The sequence below is a fragment of the Anopheles maculipalpis genome, chromosome X (assembly GCF_943734695.1).
Source record: "Anopheles maculipalpis chromosome X, idAnoMacuDA_375_x, whole genome shotgun sequence".
NCBI classification, from domain to species: domain Eukaryota; kingdom Metazoa; phylum Arthropoda; class Insecta; order Diptera; family Culicidae; genus Anopheles; species Anopheles maculipalpis.
This window is the reverse complement of record NC_064870.1, coordinates 12,171,051-12,187,288: the sequence shown is the minus strand read 5'-3', so window position 1 is coordinate 12,187,288 and position 16,238 is coordinate 12,171,051. Positions and strand designations below refer to the sequence as shown.

Sequence of the window (16,238 nt, the reverse complement as noted above, 5' to 3'; positions counted from 1 at the left end):
TCAAGGAAATAAGCTAAATCGCGGGTTAAAAATCAAAGGAATCAACTCCTCTTAGATCTTTTGTCCGGAGACATAACAAAAGGGCTGGTGAAGATGCTGCTACGGCATACTACGGTCTTTATACGGCATGGCCGGGGTCCATGTCCCACCAGGACCGTTCCCTCTCGTAGTGAGCACTGACTATCCAACTACGTGGTGTCAGCAAATCTAGAAAGCCATTAAATGACCGGCGTGACCTAGTAAGCCGTTAATCCAAGAAGCAGAAGCAGCTTTTGCCTGGTTCCTCGTCGAACAGATGGAGACGCCTGGTAGTTTACGACTAAACTTGATACTAACCATCAAAATTATTTTCCTATCGCTCGCGTTAGCGACCTCGTGTGAATATTTTCCACGAGTTGCACCCACCCACACACAAACACACAAACACATATGCATAAAGCACGTGATCATCGCAGAAAAGAACCCGTCCCGGAGGTACAAAAACAGGTGCGAATTCCTTCATCCATCCCGTGCGCTTTATGCCGTGCTTATCGACGGTTAGCATCGATGCACGTCGGCATTCGTGGCATTCCGGCCCAAACATTCTCCACAACCCTTGACACTGCTGGTGGTCTGCGGGCGCTCACCTATCGCGGGACATTCGTTTTTGCCTACCGTCTGGAGAATTTCCCATCAAGCGAGGGGAATGCAGCAGGATGGATGAAGGACAGGCGGTAGCATACATTCCGTGCCGGTGCGTCCAAGCTTGAAATGGTTTGGAACTTAGCCCGGCTGGTGCACAGTTGTGAATCAGCAAACGCCGGCACTGCTCATCCGATATTAGTACCATTATCCGCAGTCCTGCTACTTTATGCACGAAAAGTGCCACCGCCATTTTCCCACGACCAAACTTACGCAGGCTCGCAAACAATTCTACTCGAGCGGAAAGCGCTAGCCATAATAGGTGGATGGTACAGGTAGAACTGATCCACATTAAAGCGCTTTATTTGGCTTGTTTTTGCTGCAGGTTGAGTGAGCAAATGAAAATCTTTAAAACATTCAACGGTGATAATCGCTTAATTAAAATGAACAGTAATGCTAGACCACTTTGATTGAAGTGTAAGACAAAACGTAGGCGGTTTTTCTCTCCATTTGCCACTGTCTCTCGCATGAAAATCCACACCAACACGCTCAAGAATGTGTGTGCTTCTAATGATCGATAAAAGTCTTTTCTTCCTCAACGAAAAACACAAAACTTATTTTCACCTTCCATTCCTTTCTTCCTTTTTCTCAACTGCCGTTCCATGCTTCATACCATTTCGCAAAAGTAATGGAAACATTCGCTTTGGCTGTTTATTTCTCTAAACTTGTTCACGGAAGATGGCAAACAACAACAACTGATACTATTGCTCGACGTAAACAGACATAGCCGGATATGTTGAGCGGAAATGCTGAAACGGAAGGGTTGTGGAAAAATTAAGCTGCATCAAAGGAAGAGGGAGAGAGAGGGAGAGAGAAGAAAAATGCAAAGAAAAAAACCCACTATGCCGCAAGGATACCAACCCATTGAATATAAATATGTATCCATTAGATAGCCTACCAGTCTGTGTTAGGTGACTCCCCAGTGCCCTTTACCGAACAGAGGAAGAACAGTAAAATTGGTGTTGAGGGGAAAGAGGTGCCAACAACGTGAGGTTACGCCATTTACATTTCCTTTCAGGGGTTTTACACCCTTCACTTTACCTTTTTTTCCCCAACAAGTAACAACCAGTTTTTTCCCAAGTAACAAAAAAAAAGGCATTGGCAAAAGACTTTCTGCAAGGATACAAGATTGGGCAAATAAATTAGCAAAATAAAATAAAACGGCACCAGGGGCTTTATTAGCATGCGGTGCCTTGCAATCGTCGGTGCGGTTCGATGTATTTGTTTCCTGCACCGACGAGCAGGCGATGATGGTTTCGTTAGGCAGTATTGTTTTTCCTTTCCCAGAATTGCTCTAGAGGAGGTATTTTCAATTTTGTAAGTTGTTACATTTTGGAACATTTTCTTTTCTAAACGGAATAATTTTTTTTTTTAATGAAAAAATGGCCTTTTGTGATTGAAAATTGATAAAAAAATATTAAAAAAAATGTATGAAGTAATTAAGCAACAAATCATTAAATGGATACAAATAAGAATAAAACATAAAACAAAAAACCAAAAGGGAAATAAAAATAAAACGAAATAAAAACATAAAATTTTTAAAAAGGTTTATTTTAATCAATCGATAAATAAATGAACAAATACATAAACAAATACATAAATAAAAAGAAAAGTGAGACAACACATTAAACATCCACCAACCACAAGAATATAATAAACAACCCTCAAAACCTTCCGTGTCCTGCTGATTAGACCACAACTTTACGTAGGAATTTCACACATGAAATAAGGCGAGTCAGGATGGTAAGAATTTCCTTTTTGTACCCTTACCATCCTCTTCCACTGCTGTCTCACTCCAAACCCCCCAACAATCCACCCAATCGATTCAATTGCAAATGATTGCAATTCAATTTCACCGAAATCAAAATGCAAATATGCAGCGAAAAGGGGTTGGAAATTGATCGAAACCCGTACCCGTACACACATACACATAAGGAGAAACGAGCTTGCAACACATTTCCATGTGGTTTCGTTTTTTTTTTTTTTTTTTTTTGCTCCACTTTCTATCTATCAACATACATTATTCCCAAGAGGGCAGCCCTCTTCATCAACCTTTCAGCTTTGCTTCACGCCAACCTCTTCCGCCTCTCCCTTCTTCCCACCCCGCTCACCCACCGGTGCAAAAGCCAATCAAAAAACGCAGCAAGACGCGAATCTGCATCGCTTTTTAAAGGAGCGCAAATAAAAAGGGTCCTTTCCTGTGTGTCACACTTTCACACCCACTTTCACCCCACGCCACCGTGTGGCAACGACGGTACGGCGCTTGATTTCATTGAGCATACGACGAGCAGCGCGGCAGCTACAAACTGCATTACATTCGTCGGGGGTTTGCGGTCGACATCCAAATGGGGGCGCCCGGACGCGCACAATGAGCATTTCATTGGACGTGGTTGCGCTGGCCAGCTCTGGCTAGTGAAACGAAACGGACGGTTGCTAATGCAAGGTTCCGGGAACCTGTTGGTTGCTGTATCGACACGTTTGGCTTTTTGTGCCGCACACAACGTCCACCAGGATGGAACAAAATAGAAACACACACACACACACGGGAGGTTAATCGGACATGACAGCGTGCTTGACAGCGTGAGCGAAGTGTGATGTGAGTCAAGTCATGCTAATAGTTTGATTGCTTTCAATTATCTCAGTAGGTTTTTGTGCCTGTTTTGGGCTGATTATTAGCAAGCTGACACATAGCTTTAAGTCAGCAAAACAGTGAATGAGTGTTGTCAAGTATTTCGAATCTTTAAAAAGGAATTAATTCCGTCAAGAGTGAGCTAAACAGCTAGGATTTTGGTGCAGCTAAATAGTTACAAACTTCCACTTCCTACGATTGTATCCTTGCAACAGATTCGAATCCCACAAAAGATTCGAAAAGAGTTATTCTAGAGAGAGTTATACAAATTGCCGAAAAACAGGCTTTCATCAGAAATCAATAAAACAAGCTTTTAATCGTCTCATTCACGTTGCATGTATGTTCAAACGAATGGCTACAGAAAATAAGGGCCGATGAAAAAATTTCCACTAGAAAAAGATTTGACTATTCTGGCACAATCGTTGGGAACTGATCCATGAGTGTTGTTGACAACAGATTTTTCGCTAACCACGCACCAAACTGTACCAGCTTTTGTTTTTACAGCCAACTTTAAATTCACCTACCATGCTTCGAAGCTGGGTACACTGGTACAGCTAAGAAGCTCTCGCTCCCTCTCTTTCTCTCTCTCTCTCTCTCTCTATCTCTCTCTCCCAAGTACTAGACAATCGCACCTGGCTCGGGCACGTAGTCGTTCATCGAGCGTTGATGACGTGGGTAAAAGTTAAAATCCATCCTCTACCAGCCAACGTTCCGGTTGGCACCTCTTCACCATCATGGTCACCGTGGGCACCTGATGCTAGCTAGCATTAATTTTCTCCTTCCCATCCACCTTTCATCCACCTCTGCTAAAATGGAAAAGCTCAAAATAATGACCACCACCCAGGATGGTAAAGCCACACACACACACAAAGGCACAAATTCCCAAGAGGAGACGTTAGGGAAGGGCGATTTACATGGCGGAAGGTGTAGTATAGCTAGGAGATGCAAATTTTCATCTTCCAGCTGTCGCAAAAAAAAAATTGCGGCAAATACACACACCCAGAAACTCTGGGCGGGATGTTCCGGTGGGGTCAGTTACGAGCACTGGCTGCTTGAAGCGTCAGCAAGGGAAAGCCAGCGAACTGCTAACAGCGAACTCCATTTGCAAGACACGTATCCTCGCTGCTTACCCCTGCTTGCAGCGTGCCCATCGCATCGATAAGCAATGTGTCAAGTGGTCGCTCTAATTGCTTCTGGGCTGATACATTTAATTATGCTAAAACACAGCAGCGCCTCACAAGGGCATAGCAACCCAGTTAGACCTTCTCCCTCCCCCATCTGGCCACCCCCTCAACACACACTGAATGGAGCTCTCCTTGCCTTATTATTCAATCGACAACAGCAACAGCTAGCACAAAAAGAAAGCACACAACAAAGTCCACATGTGCCTATCCAAAGACTGTTGCAAGAACATTAGTGTGTGCGTGTGGTGGATAATGGTAGATGCGCGGGGAGAACGCGGAAAACGGCAACTCATTCCGAGCTAATTGTTCATTCACAGCCAGGAGAGAACATCAAATGCTTTCTCACTTTGATCTGAAGAAAATCTTGTTTCGTGGCGTAAATAATCGTTGTCTTGAGAATAAAGCACTGTATAAGACTGCAAATTGAAGTTAATATTGACAGTTCAACTAAACATGGTTAAATTGTCCCTAAAAAGTACCATACAGAGGCTAGTTCTGATTTAAAAAAAAAACATTATAATTTATTCTTGTTTATAATTGTCTGCATTGCATACTTGTAGGCGCTTTTACGTTAGCTTCGTTATGAAAGCACCTAAAATGCCTTACACGCTTAACTTTATCGCACTAATTACATCCAATACTGCCAAATCTGCACAGCACAGGACGCGTGCAGATGACAAGCTTTAAAATACAAATCGAAGCAATCAGCAAGAAAAATGCCGCCTGTTTAAAATAGAAATTTTCACCTAATGATCTTACCATTACGACAATCCGTTCCCTCCACGCAACGCTCTCGCTGAACAAAGCCCCTCTCTTTTCGATTCGAACAGTTCACAAATGCGGTACAAATTCCAGCAGCAACGCCGGACCCGGCCAAGCCAAAAACATTCCGTTTCTGACGTGCAAACGATACGCTTCATTATGAAGGTTCAACCAAAAAATAAAAAAATAAAGTCTTCCCAGCAAACCTTGGCAACGTTCCGCCATCAGGACTTCGCAATCCGAGCAAACCTTCCTCGGACCTCCCGCCGACACCCGTTGAGGTGAGTACGTGGCATCATCTTGACGACAACCGGTACCAAAAGCGTTTCCTCCATCCCTTGCGAAACTCGATGCGGGAAATGCGGAGTCTGGGAAGCGGTTTAGCATCATGGCTTCTTACGATCATCGCCCTTTCCTGCAACATTCTAGCCTATTCCACCACCTTTTCTACCGTCAACGGGATGGAGTTTTGTAAATATCGTTTCTTGTTTGAGCTGACCTTTTCCTTCACCTGTCGCAAAGACGAATAGCGCAAGTAACGCTGATGGTAATGGTAGGGAAACATTTTCGCCGTGCTTTATTACCGACCCGCTACCCCAAATGCCTATTCGTGGCCTTTCGGGAGTCGTGGCGTTGGAGGTGGATGGAGGGAAGAAAGAAAAAAAGGGGTTGTAATTCAATTTCGGGCAGTCTCGCTACTCGCACATCGCGCCCGAGAAGCGAACGTGCAATCACATTTCTTTTATGTCGGCTTGATGGGGAAAACGAACACAGCACATCAAAACCCAGGGATAGCAACCAGTGGAGGGATGAAAGACGGTACACACAAAGGGAGAGGGAAGCGTGCGCGAAAAATGATCGATTGTGGCTTGGTGTGAAGCTGGGGAGCAACACGGTGCGATGTTCCGGTGAAAAATTCTCATGCGTGTGTAACTATTTTTACACGCATCAGATGAATTGAAAAGGAAACGGCAAAAATATCACAATCTAGACAGCATTTGAAGTTGTTTATTATATGGAAAAATTTGTTTTTTTTTTCGAAGACGAAAACATAACTTTAGACGCTTTATTGCATGCAGCAACTGAAGGTGAGGCCTATCTGTAAGAGTCCTCTGATACACTCACGGTCTATCGCCGTTATTTGACAATCTAATTTCCAACATCAATCTGGACCTTATCTCGTCTTGGAGCTATCACGCCTCCCCGGTCCATTTGGACTGCCAAAACAGACTTCAAGGGCTGTGCCTGTCTTATTAAAAGATTATCTTCGAAAATTCTCCCTAGAAGTATTGGAGGGCGCTCTTTAGTCCCAGATTAAAGAGAAGACAGCCATGTCCCTTAAGCTGGAATATGCCCGATTGTTACCAGACCAGTTAAGTTTCCACTGAAGTCGCGCCGTCTGCAGCGGCATTCCAGCGAGCGCACAAGTGTGCGAGTGACACTGATTAGTGTGTATCGGATCTTCGAAGTGATCAGTCGCCGAGATAACATCGTGACAGCAAGAAGGTGTTTTGCCATCGTGAAAAGCATCATGTTTGCATCGACTCGTTTCCGAGCCACCTGCCTATGTTGAAGAATATTGTTTTAAACCTTAAAAAATCACAACGTAGGCCGTCCACGGACGTAACAATGCCTTTCATGGTAGAAATAGGACTAATCACACAAGTCACTCACTCTCACTCATGTTGGCCTGCTCTTTTAAAGAGCACATCGTCGTGACATGGCCCAGTCAACAATAGATTTCTAGGAAACTCGATCTCTGGCTGCAGCTTCCCATCCGTGTAGGCACCCGATCTCCGACAGGGGCCTGATCCAGCCAACGAGCTCGCTGTGATCCCCGACACCTCGTGCCGAACTGGGGGTTGCAGATGAATACCTTCTTGGCGGGGCATGAGTCCGGCATCCTCATAACATGCCCCAGCCATCGTATCCTGCCAGTCTTTGCTACCGTCAGGATGTCCAGTTATCTGTATAGCTCAGCAAGCTCGTGGTTCATCCTTCAAGACTCGTGGCCATATAGGACCACCGGGCGAATCAGTGTGCGATATATCTCACATTTCGTGCGGTCTCGAAGTCTTCTGGATCTCAACAGACGGTCAAGGCCGTAGTAGGTGAAGGCCGTAATTACACAAGTAATACAGTTCAATTCTGTATTAACATCTTCTTCTAGGCTTAAAACATGGTGAAGACCTAGGTGAACTTTAAAAACTACAAAGTTGGATGAGTTCGGATTAGATTTGTAACATTTGTCTTAGGCAGATGTTCAATTTGTAACAAGAGTCTCAATTGTCGTCTGACCCAAGGTAACCCGAATGAGACAATAAAAAAATACTTCTTCTGACTCCAAGTTCAAAAACGTCGTGCCAACTTGATCCAGCGAGCATCGAGAGTTCGCTTACCAAGAGTATGACCTCAATGACATTTGCATTCCTATAAACGAACATTCACCAATAGGCTACATGAGTGGTTTTCATTATCGCCCTAGCCAAGGACGTGATTTCAAAGTCTATAACAAATCAGTAAGGTATATTTCTTCCGATTGTCCAAAGATATCCAGCTGAGCTACTATCTAAAATACAGGGTTTTCACCGGTTTTATTGACACATTCAGCACGTTATAGAATCGTTCGAGCATGCTGTTGAAACTTTCGGCGCGCTATTGACGTCTTTGGATGATTGTATTGATTTGATCGACAGTGCTATTGACAACCCTTGGTTGGCACGTGCCAGCCATTGGACACAACCAGTTAAATTGCTGACAAGAAGCACCAATTTCTTATGTCATCTTTCCACCAACAAGTGGTTGCTTTGTTCCTTCTTCTGTTTTTTCACACCAGCATGAAAAAAAAACAATTTTGTTTTGTTTAGGACGAAGAAAAACTTTCTATCGCCAACCCCTATTTCAATTTGATTATCTTTTCTTCGTTAATCTCAGCCATTGCTTTTTTTATGCAAAACGATAAATTCTAAGAACTCCAAGTCTTTCGTTCAAGCTTTTGTTTTATTTCTCTAGAGTTTACTCAAACTTCATAAATTAGTTTCAACTTCAACATCAAAATTGACTATTCGACACCAGACAATCATAAAACAAACAAAAACTTCTCACAAAAAACCTTGATCAAGTCCAATTCCCAAGTCATAATTCCCGGATTTCCTCAATCACAGAAAGAAAAGCAAACAAATGCGCTCTTACAAATCCACCACTCGCTCCTACCGTCATCTTAACGGAAAAACAAACACATCATCCCGCAAGCACGGAAAAGAAAAATGAATTACACATAATTAATGGTAAAATATGATCATCATTAAAAATAATTATTTCCCCATTGAGGATTGGCCTGCATCACCTTTACCGCCATCCAACGCGATGGTTGCGGTAAGGGTAAATGGGGTAGGTGGGGAAGAGGGAGTCGAGGTGTGCAACGAGGATGAGAAAATGAGCAAATAAATAAAGTAAAGCCACGAGCCACGAGCATGGTTCCCGGTAGCAGGTGTGAGCCTGCCGCAGGATAGACATTAACGGACAGCAGCAGAACAACGCTAAGACGAACGCCCTGGTTTGGTCGGAAGCATCTCGAAGGACACACGGCGCAGCCTACTTCATGAATCATGTCACTTTCTATAAATCTTCCCATCTCGTACGGTGTGTGTGTGTCCTCGCTCCCACAAAGAAGGTGACGGAAAGATTTCTATTAGACGTTTGTTTCTTTGTGTCGGTTTTGTTGCACAATAAATTAAACCAGTTAGGAAGGAAGAATAGGTCAACTTCATATCAAAACTGACAGATGATGCTGAAGTGCTCGGATTGGTGGGATGGATTTTTGGTGTTCTTAGTAAATATGCGACCGTTCTCTAATGGAGCATTCGATTCTCGAGGGCCAATCATAATCGAGAAACTGTCAAAATGCACCTCGTTACAACTTTTGGTGCAGGAAGGTTGAATATAACAGATAGAGCAGGTTTTTAAGCCCGCAACATAACAAAGAGGGTCACTACTCCATAGGATCCAGCTACTGCGGTTTCTTGCTACTTTATTTCTCTTCCAAGGTTCTAGCATATACAGTTTAATCCTCAATTCCTGCTGTAACAATCTCCCATATATCCCCTCATCAACCTGACTTCATGCCCAACTGCAACTACGTCCTTGAATCTTATGTGTCTCGTATCGTTTGCCTTTGATAATACGGTTTCCGGTCCCCAAACCGATGTTGTTTACACGGGTTTTAGAGCTAGACCTTCTTTTGGTCAAATTTAATAAGCTTGGTATCTTCGGTCAGCTACCAACTTGGTTCAAATCATATCTCATTGGCAGATCGTACAGAGTTAACGTGTCGTTCTGTTTGTCCGACTTCTTTGTAGGCACGTTGTACACGTTGGCCATATTATTTCAGACTTTCTTCCGACCTCAGAGACCCTCTCTGCCTGAATGCCTTGTTTTGTTGCTGGGTCCGATCCACTCTGAATTACGCCGCTGTTGTCTGGTCACCCCAAGACCAGACTGGTGAGTGTACAGCGAAGATACATCTGGGAACCTGTTCGTCTCTTCTTTGCAATCTATCCAATGGCTCTCCATTACTTCCAGCATACCCTGTTCGATGTTGTGTTTTTGGGTTTGGACTCCATAGAGCCTGAACATTCCCACTTTCGGTCATGCTTTATAGCAAAGCCTCCTTTCTGATGATATGGATATTCCTTCCCTTCTATCAGCTATCCTCAGCTCAGACTTCAATAGCTCGTATAACCTGTTTGACCACAATGTCCCTGTGTCCCTCCTTTATTCTCCTCTATGAGAGACCTCGTCCCTTCATCTACTTTAATGATCCGTGTGCTTTATTAATTTCCTACTGTTTTTATTTTTCTCACATTCTTTAGTTAATAAGAATAATTTGTGCAACCCATGCGGTAGATAAAATAATTTAAATAAATAAAAAAATAGGTAAATAAATTGGGCAGGGGGGATTGGGCGGCCCGGTGGTGTAGGCGTCCTTGAAGACCAGGTTTGAAGACACTAATACTCCGTCTTGAATTCGGACATCCACTGATCAGTTGTTTCGGTTGTCTTCTAAACGATGTTAAAACACTCTACTAGACGAGAAGGAGACTCTCCTACCTAACTTAAATATAGTGTTGTGCAGAGTAAGACCAGCAAGTCTAGAAAGAAGCTTAAAACTAGACGAGATATGACGATCCAAATCACAGTAAAACTAATCTTACACTACTGAAAGGGCTACTGTATCTGTCTCATTTCGATAGGTTCTTTTATCCCATAAGAAGCAGCTGAACGAGCTTTAGATACTCTACAAGTAAGACTACTTGAATCCGCCATTCTAGCAAATCCAACAGGAAAATCGACGAATAATTCATAAAGCCCCAGATTAACCCAAACTTACAAAACGAGTATGAAAATAATGTTGAACCACTTACTACAGCGCCAAATTTCTTCTTGGTAGGCTCTACGATCTCGTGAGATCTTGGTGGGCCAAAACTAGCTTCTTTGGCAGATAATTCCAGACTGTCCAGTGGTAGAGGCGACAGTTGGGCCCATCCAGACCGCTTCTCTCGTAGTGAGAAGTACTGATTCTCCAACTACGAGGCTCCAGTAAGACTTGTAAGACATTCGATGGCAGCCGTGACCTAGTAGGTCTCTAAGCCAATAAAATATCACAATAACTGATTTAAGATATCCCCTCCAACTTCTGTGTTCCGATACATATCAAGTAGCATATTCTTTGAGTCTACCGAATCTCATCTGGGAGTTATCGTAGAGATCACTAAGCACTAAAATGATCCAAATCATAAACGAAAACATTAACTGAGATGGTAGTCTTTTCTCCTTTTAGCGACACGGGAAAAAAGGGAGAAAAGGCTATATGACCCGAAAATTGATGTCTTTCTGTATGGTGAAAAGATATCAACTACCGACAATTTTCGATACCTTGGTGTATGGTTTAATTCAAGGCTAAACTGGAGTACTCACTTCACCCGTCTGGTGCAAAAATGCAGTAAAAGAATCAACTTTCTAAGGACAGTCACAGGATTCTGGTGGGGCGCACATCCATCAGACGTCCTGAGACTGTATAAGACAAAGGTACTATCCGTATTGGAATGTGGAAGCATATGCTTCCACTGGGCATCCAATACGTTGATACTGAAGCTTGAAAGGCTACAGTACCGCTGTCTTAGACTCGCACTAGGGAGCATGAAATCCACACACAAACATGTCCCTAGAAGTGATGACCGGAGTAATGCCGCTCAAACTACGTTTTGAAATGCTGTCGCTGCGCCTTCTAGTCCGTTGTTCAGTATCAAATCCCTTGATAATAGAACATTTTGAAGCGCTTCTAGAGACAAGTTCTAAGAGCAAAATCCTCAAGATTTATGAAGCGCTCCACAGGCATTAAATCGTGCTGCCCTTCCTGAGAACTACAGTTCCATTTTAATAACAGATTCCTCATTGCGCGAGGAAATTAAGACCATACTTAATGACCTTCGCCCGAGCGTAATTCTGGCCATTTTCATGAAATAAGTCAGTACTACACTGATGGATCATCTTCTGAGGAGGGTACTGGCTTCGGTGTTTTAAGCGAATCCACCGAAGCTTTTTTCAAATTGAGGCAGCCATGAAGTGTCTACACCGCAGAGCTAGCCGCAATCTTGTACGCACTATTGATGATAGCAGCGAGACCTTCGGACCAGTACATCATCTTCACTGAGAGCCTTAGTGCTATTGAAGCTCTGAGATCTCCGAAGGTTGTTAAGAGTCAGGATTTCCTCACCATAAAAATCATTGAACTGCTTGGCTCAATGTTCGATAAGGCGTATAGGATCTCGCTAATTTGGGTCCCTTCTCATTGTGGATTTCCCAGCAATGAGAAGGCAGACTCACTGGTCAAAACAAGCGTCCAAGAAGGCGCTTTTTACGACCGACCGATCTCGGCCCAGGAGTTCCTTCGTTTCCCACAGCAACTTTTCCGTTCCTGCTGCCACAGCATGTGGGAGGCGGATGAACTCGGGCGTTTTCTTTTCTCAATCTCTCCACAAGTGTCCCTACGGCCTTGGTTCGATGGGCTCTCTGTAGTCCGAGCTTTCATACGAATGATGTCTCGACTGATGTCGAATCATTTTGCGTTGAATGCTTATCTACAGCGTATAACTCTGGCTCAGACAAAAGTGTGTGGCTGCGGTGACGGATTCCACGATGTGGATCACCTTCTGTGGTCCTCCGTGGAATTTGAAACCGCAAGACCCTCCTTGTTGAGCGCAGTCGAGAATATCGGCAGACGACCGGGTACTGAAATTAGAGAAGTGTTGGCTACCAAGGATCTCCCCTGCATGAGGATCATTCACCGATTCGCCAGAAACAACGGTCTTGTCCTATGATTCCACATCCCAAGTATCCTTTCAATCCTTATTCGTACTTCTCCATTCTTTTTTTGTTAAATGTTGTGTTTTCTATGTCTTAAGTGTATTTTTTGTAGTGCCACGGTTGATCCAATGACTGGGCAACAGCACTCGAGGGCGATTCCAACACTGCCGTAAAAGGGAGGCAGGCGTTGTGGAAAGTACAGTGTTCTCCACTCCAGTTTTGACACATTGAGTTTGACAGCGTTGGCGTCGGATTCGGGGTGTTTGGCGGGCTCAGTCTCGAGGGTAGTGAAGTCGCTTTCACTGCTGCGGGATAGAGCTTGTCGATCATCCTTTGATTGGACGATGACTAGATTGAGCTTGGAATGTCATTGCTGGAATGCACTGGAGAACACTGTACGCAGACAAATAAATGTTCGTGCTGTCTTAACAATGTTTATTTGTTTGTTTCAGTCGAGACCAAGCCACAAAAACCAAACCACAATAGAACGGCCTCAGCACCACAATAGCCGGAATTCGGAAGCAACCAAACACCATTATTACAATACAAGTAATAGTACACTGCAATAGTACCGGACCTTCAGAACGAAGATCTACCAATATCATCATGATCATCATCACCATCACCACAACCGTAACTGAGTATGCCCGGGATAAGGCAAAGAATAAGGAGGAAATGCCTTATCAATATGATTATAAAACTTATTCAACACAAGCGGTGTAGACAATACGGCACTGGACCGTCATAATTCATTATAAATAAAAAAAATTAAAATAAATAAACAAAAATATTCCACGACAAAATTTGCGCTGGTTCGTAAAGCGTCAAACAGTGTCCCGCATTAGCTCTAAACCTCTAACCTTTCGCCAGCACCACAAAAGGGCTCGATTTCGACCATATCAGTCTGGCCAGTCATTCATCCCAAACGATTTACAAAATCGCATTGCCACATGTAATGTCATTTCGTCCACTGCTACAGCGGAATGTTCAGGTTTGCCCATGTCCACGCCTTTCAATTTGTCTGCTCCGGAGCAACGGAACCACCGTTTTTGCTTTCCACTGTGACAGCGACTTTTATTTATGTCCTTTATTTGCCAGTTTTATTTTGTAAGCGAATCATCATGCGAACGAGCGAGACTGTTGCAATAAAACAAAACAGACTCATCGAGCGACAGAAAAGCTTCGAAACACACTGCACACACTGCACATACAAAACCGTGGCAGCAGCTTAGAAATTAAACTCGAAATTGAAAAGAATCGTACGTGGTGCTCGTTGGTGGCGCTTGGTGAAGGCGAAACAGTAAAAATTTTGCCCAATGATTCAGCTCGCGCACCATGTGGAACCGTTGCCGTGCCAAGGTTGACACGGTGACGCGAGACACGGGGCAGCATTTGAAGTGGCGTTAAGATAAAGTAATATCAGGCGGACATCACCCTGAACCTCGCAACATGTTACCACAGTGTCCATTTTTTTTTCTTCTTACTTTTTTTTCTGATTTGGTGTAATCGTAACATCCTTTACGGTACGCTGGAGAAATCGCACACAAATTGCGAAATACCGAGCCGCGCCACAATTTCGCGTAAAAGTGCGAACCACCATTACGGTTAGCAGCGAAAAGACTCGGTCCTGTTGGTTGGTTCCCCCTTTCATTAGGGACACATTAATTTCCTCGAGCTGTCAAGCACATTGTCTGGTGTGTCTTTCGCGCGCGCGTAGCGTTAGTCAATTTACATTACACTTTCGCCTTTCGTTAAAGTGTGTCTGTCTGCACATGATTATTTAATGTAATGGAGGATGGACGCCATTTTTAATTTAAATTTTTTGTTTGGCTTCATTTTAGGAATGTTGTATAAAATAGAAATAAACCACACTTGTGAGCAAACTCCAATTAAATCGCAAACAACGAATCTATAAAGCAATACGGCACATGCCTCCCCACTGCGAAGTATTGACCTAGTTGGCAACGTTCCAACAAGATCTCAAGTGCAGCAGTAGCAGCAGCAGCTGCACAGAAGAGAAAAAAAATTAAAGCGAGCAAATTAAATGTAACGAGAGCTTAAGATTGGAAAACCAGCGAACGAAAGCTGAAACCCCCACCGTGACTGTACCAGATGTTACAGATCGGGTCCGGTGTGTGGGCGACGCAAGAACGTGGACGTGGTAAATTGTAGGAATTATCGTGCGAAACCAAACGATGTGGCCGACTCGTTTCATTTCCTTTCGACGAGACCGCGATGAAGCTGCGATAATGAAATAGCAATGTAACCCAATCTGCTTCAGCGAGACGACCTCCCGACACGACCGTATCCAACCCCCACTCCCCCCCCCCCCCCCTTCCAAAATCATCTGGACATGGTTTCATCTTGGCCAGCGAGCGCTCGAGCAAACGAACTTAAACCACTCGAACGTTCGGCAAGTCAACGAGGGTTCCACCAATGTTACCAAAGTGATGTGCAGATGAGAAAGCGAACGATCGCAACACGTATATCGACGATTCTTTGTCTTGTCAAAGGAATCCGCTTTTTCCTGGTCTCTCCAACATTGTAACTCTTACAAGAGGATGCTACCGGAAACCACTTTTGGAGGGGTTTTTTTTTGTTAGACCACAAAATACGCGCGCTCGCATAAATGTGTTCCTCGGAGGCGTAAGAGAGAGAGAGAGAGAGAGAGAGAGAGAGAGCGAGTCATAAAAATAAACAGTAGCCAAAAACCTAATTTAGAATCGATAAAAACGGGGTTTCCTTAGGAACGATGGTAGGTAGACACTCACACAACCACACGCCAACAATCACCATTGCTCGTAGTCGGCAAAACGATGCCGCGCAAACACGGAAAAGTATATTTACGTAGACATGTTTCATCATCTTGAACTTCAATCTGGGTTGGGGAGGGGTATGGAGTTCGGAAGAAGCTGTTTTCGCAGGACCACGAGCACCACGATTTGAGAGTTTGATGTGTTGTTTGCCTTCTACTTCTGATTTTTGAATTGTACTTGAACTCTCACGACACGTGCTTGCTCGAGTTTCGTCTTTGTGGAAACTGGAAACTGATCCGGTTAAAGGGACTTCCAACAAACTGGGCAACAACAGCTGAGGGCCATAGCGAGCAAGATAACATCCAAACCACTTTTGCGGTCGAACAAAACACGTCCATAGGCCGTAAACAAAAGTGCGATGAAGCTGCGAGTTATCAGTTGCCAGTAGGAGGTTCTTGATGATATTGCTCTACGCAGGCATTAAGGCAACTTTGCGATATCAGTACGGATGATTTTGGGACTTTATTTACAATTTTACAGCTCCAGAGTTTCAACTGTCCAACTGCTGTGAAGTACGTGTGATGTGTGGATCATCTTCGGTTTAATTGCGTTCTGCCTTCTTCACGGTGAGTCATCAGACGTTGCTCACAATACAGCGTTTCGTGATCAAAACCACCCAGACATCCAACGACGGTGAGAATCTATGATCCCAAGAAAAGAGGGCAAAGAAACACCAAAACAAAAAAAGACTCCGCTGACTGGAAAGAAATTCTTCCCGGTCGCTAGCATACCATTAGTTACTTATACTACCAAAGCACACGCAAATAATCAATGTGATTTTAAACTCTCTGGATGAGTTAT

General features: G+C 43.8%; 2 protein-coding genes across 2 annotated transcripts in view; both read left to right on the top strand.

Annotated features, from left to right (window-relative positions):
* LOC126560583 (uncharacterized) overlaps positions 1-16,238 on the top strand; it is a 499,122-nt gene that overhangs the window by 170,048 nt on the left and 312,836 nt on the right. The gene's annotated exons all lie outside the window — the stretch shown is intronic.
* The window catches only part of LOC126560131 (BTB/POZ domain-containing protein KCTD8), a 346,716-nt gene that overhangs the window by 20,318 nt on the left and 310,160 nt on the right, over positions 1-16,238 (top strand). The window lies entirely within an intron of this gene.